The sequence below is a fragment of the Cibotium barometz genome, chromosome 8 (assembly GCF_041138505.1).
Source record: "Cibotium barometz isolate CiBa-2024 chromosome 8, ASM4113850v1, whole genome shotgun sequence".
NCBI lineage: Eukaryota > Viridiplantae > Streptophyta > Polypodiopsida > Cyatheales > Cibotiaceae > Cibotium > Cibotium barometz.
In genome coordinates this window covers 60,444,329-60,449,205 of record NC_141053.1, presented here as the reverse complement: position 1 = coordinate 60,449,205, position 4,877 = coordinate 60,444,329, and positions in this window count along the sequence as shown.

Here is a 4,877-nt window from a genome sequence, read left to right as displayed (position 1 = left end):
TTTGGTCCTGGCATGATAAACTGGGCTGCTAGCAAGCTGAATACTACTCATGTTGTCACAATGAATGACAACTCTCATATCACTCTGTAACTTGACATCATCTAGCAACTTCTTCAACCACATAGCCTCACATGCAGCTATGGCTGCTCCACGATACTCTGCCTCTGTGGTAGATAAAGCAACTGTAGGTTGCTTTTTACTGCTCCAACTCACAACTCCACTACCAAGGCTGAAAACATAGCCACTGGTAGACCTCCTGTCATATGCACTACCGGCCCAATCTGCATCTGTATATCCATAGACATGCATGTCTTTTCCTGCCTCATAGAAAAGACCATAATGCACGGTAGTTTTGACGTATCTCACAATACGTCTCACAGCATCCAAGTGAGGTTTACGAGGACTCTGCATAAACTGACTCACCAAACCAACTGCATAACTGAGATCTGGCCTCGTAATGGTCATGTAGATAAGGCTACCAACCATTTGCCTGTACATGGTGATATCATCAAGCTCATCACCCAAATCAGCCCTAAGCTTCATGTTTTTCTCTAATGGTGTCAACATTGGTTTGCATGCTGTCATACCATACTTTGCCAGCATGTCAAGTGTATATTGCCTTTGCACCAACCATATACCCTTACTTGTTCTAATCACCTCAATGCCAAGAAAGAACCTTAAATCACCAAGGTCTTTCATATCAAACTCTTTGCATAAAGCAAGGCAAAGTGGATTGTTTGTACATAGTTGAGCTCAAATGCTATGCGGATGATCTTGTATTCATAATACTCAAAAATTAAAGGTTTCTGAAAAAAGGAGGACTATTTTGGACGCATTTCTCAGAATTTGTGAGCGACGCCAGGTTGTTTTCAGCATTTGCAAACAATGTTTTTGAGTCCAAGAAGTTAGCATGTGCTCCTATGATGACGACGACTTGGTAGCCATTACATTGAATGGCTTGGGTAAAGAGTACAAGGCATTTGAAACTTGTATTAGGGTTAGAGGTGGAGACTCCCTAGACTTTGATGAGTTGATTTCATGGCTTATTGTGGAAGAGATGAAACTTGGAATAGGTGCCTCATCTAGCACAAATGAAAATGCAAAGGATCAAGCATTTTGTACTTATCGTGGTGCTAGAGGTAGGGGAAGATTCAGTCTAAGAGGACGTGTAGGTGGCCGTGGTTGATAGGATCGATCACCACCACAATCTCAACAAAATTTTTAGACATCATTCGGTGCTAAAGGTGGTCGTGGTGGTTATACCCTCAAAGAGGTTGTGGTAATTCTCATGAAAGAGGATGTTGGCAAGGCCAAAAATCATCCATGCAACATGTGGATTGTCAAAATTGTGAAAGTTTGGTCACATGGCATGTGATTGTTATCACACAAACCGCATGATTTGAGAGAAGGTAGAGCACATGGTGATAATTTTGCATCTAGCCAGTCATGATGGTAGTGCAAATCATTTGTTTGCAACCAATGAAGCATATAGTGGGTTCCATGATAACACATGGAGATAGTGATGATATATGGTATATGGATTCTATATGGATTCAGGAGCATCAAATCACATGACTTGCCATGGTGAATGGTTTGAGCATATGAAACCAATGGATGAAAAAGGATATGTGGAGACAGGAGATGACACTGAGCATGCTATCACTCATGTTGGGAGTGTGCCATTGGTGATGCATAATAATGGCGAGGTAAAATCTATGTCAGATGTTTTGTATGTGCCTTCCATTACAAGAGGTGACTTTAAATGAATAAGCTCTTGAGTTTGGCTTCTATTGGTCAAATGATTAAGCAAGGATTATAGGTACGCTTCAATGAGAATGGATTCTTTGTTGAAGACTTTAAGAATGGCTATAGAATTATTGCCAAGGGCAAGAAGGAAGGCAGGTTATTCAAATTGGATGCAGGTATTCCAAAGTTGAAGTTGGCTATGTTTTCTGAAAGTCGTAATGTGGTACATGTTGAAATGTCAAGCTCGTATACAGCTGGAGGATAGCACATGGGTGGTGACAGAGTGACAGTATGGTAGATAGATATCGTGTGGTGTGTTTATGACCGCGTCCAGCTGGTCATGTGTGGTGTGGACATTACATTAGGTTTACTTTGTAGTGTGGACATAACACTATGTTGTGTTCCTCTTTGTGTGTGTGAGAGAGATGGTGACTATGGCTTCTCTCCTTCTTTATGATTGATGGTTATGGATTAGGGTTTGCTTCTCTTGTGTGTGCTCCATCCTGCTTCAATTTTTTATCATGGTATCAGAGCCAAGAGCTCATTAGCTGTGTTGTGAGAGTGAGTGAGAGAAGAGGGAAGAAGAAGAAAAAGCTGTGAAGGAAGCCATTGGAGCTTGGAGCAAAGGAAAAGCTGTGGAGCACACATCAGCATCAGATCTGAGAGCTAAGGACCTTTGGTAAGTGTAGCAAGACCCCCTCTGTGGATTGCAGGTATCAAAGAGCAAGTTCAGTGAAGATTGAAGTGCATAAAGCAAGCAGAAAATTTCTGGTTTTGAAGCTTTCATGGAAAGCTTGTGAAGGAATGTATTTTGTCAAATGTATTGGGACAAATACAAAGGAAACACAGAGGTTCTCATGTATTGTGAAAGGGCACATGTATTAGCAACACTGGAGCAAACCATTGCATGAAACATTGATGTATTTCTGAAGATTTGTGAAAGAAAAATTCTGTTTTTTAATCCCTGCAAACCAGAGAATATATGCCACGTGGAGGATCAGTTGTGGCAATTCTACTCAAAATTGGAGCTTTCCCTTCATACCCATGATAGATTAGGTCATAACTAAAAGGCCTATCGTGTCGATGGTGTAAAGCCCTCTCCCCAGAACCCCTACAAGCAGGCGGCGCATTCTGGAGCTGAAGTCTGGACAGTTTTCAATGAAATTCATGCTATTCACTCAATACTACTCCATTTGATGCCATTCAAAGCTTGGAGAGTTTAGCAAAGACATTGCTAAGGCCTTGTGATGCTTGGTTGCAGCTCATTTGATGTATTTGGAGCTCATTGAAGTCATTTATCAGAGGTGTGCAGGTTTGCAGAAAGTCTGTCCAGAAACAGAGCAGTTTTAATCAAGGCATTAATCCTTGTCTGTATCAAATTGGCCTAATTCCTTTGGTACAAGTAGAGTCCTATGAGTTGCTAAACTTTTTATTCAAAAAGTTTTGAATTTGGATAAGATTTGAAGGAGATAGAGCACTTTTAGTGAGAGGTGGTACCTGACAGATGCAGAAAAAAGCAAACCAGGGAGCTACAAAAATTGGTGGTTCTCATTCATCTTGAAGAATTTGATCAAACCCTTCTAGGATATGTTGGAGCAATGTGTTGGGAAGCCAATTCAAGTTGAATCATTGAATTTGGACAAGATTTGAAGGATTTAGAGCATAATCTTGACTGGTTATTGGCGAGAAATTACTGGCGAGAAAAAAACCAGAAAAGTTTTTGTGAAGGAGTATCATTTGGTTTTAACTTTGATCGAGTATACATTGTTGATGCATCATTGTGGGATGTTAATTCACACAATTTGCAAGCATTTGATGTGATTTGGAGAGATTTGAAGCTTTACAAGTCCGGCATACAACTTGTCAAAGGGGTACATCTACTATATTTTTGCAACAATGGGAGATGGTCCGATACAGATTGTTGGAGAGAAGCTTGACAGAACTAATTTTCAAGTGTGGAAGTTTCGAATGAAGAGTTTTTTGAAAGGAAAAGGTTTATGGAGTCTCGTCTCGGAGGAAGACCCAGAGCCATACCTACCTCCTCAACCAAATAATGCTCAGTTACTGGCTCACAAGCAATGGGTACAGCGGTCTTCGAAAGTGTTGCATTATTTTTCAATATGTGTAACAGATGCCTTGCTTATTCACATCCAAGATGCAGATACACCGAAAGAAGCATGGGGTATATTGTGCCGAATGTATGAGACAGACACTGGTGCAAGGAAAATACAGCTAAAGCAACAGATTCACAGTGTAACACGAAGGAATAGGAGTATACCTGAGTATGTTCAGGAAATCAAGGGTTATGCAGATTCCTTGTCATCAATCCATGCCCCAATGGATGATGATGATTTGGTTGCTCTCACATTGCGTGGTTTAGGCAAAGAATACAAATCTTTTGACACTTCCATCTCGGTAAGGTTGGGAGGAATGCCAGACTTTAATGAGCTTGTGTCATTGCTCATTGTGGAAGAATTGAAGCTTGGCCTTGGTGGTATGAGTGTTACAGGTGGTGCATCCTCATCAAGCAATGATGAGCATGCAAGGAATCAAGCTTTTTACTCATCTAGAGGCTTTCGAGGCAGGGGGAGATTTACCCCTCGAGGCCGTGGAGGACGTGGTTGGAATGATAGGTCTACTCAACCACAATCAAATCAGAATTTTTAGAATTCACAGTCATCATTTCGATCACGTGGAGGTCGTGGATTTCAATCCCATAGGGGGAGATTTGGAACAGGTGCTCGTGGTAGAGGACGATGGCAAGGTCCTCAACAAAATTTGAATGGGATTGAATGTCACTATTGTGGCAAACTTGGACATATGGCAAAAGATTGTTACAAAAAGTAGAATGATGTGAGGAATGGAAGACCACAACATGGAAATTATGCATCTACCAGTAACAATGATGGGAGTTCAAATCATCTTTTTGCAATGAAGCACATTATGGGGACAATGGATTCTCAGGATGCTGGAGATGAGTCATGGTATATGGATTCAGGTGCCTCAAACCACATGACATGTCATGGTGAGTGGTTTGAGAAGATGCAACCATTGGGTACAAATGGTTATGTGGTCACAGGAGATGATACTCAGCATCTTATAACACATGTTGGCAGTGTGCCTTTGAGGAT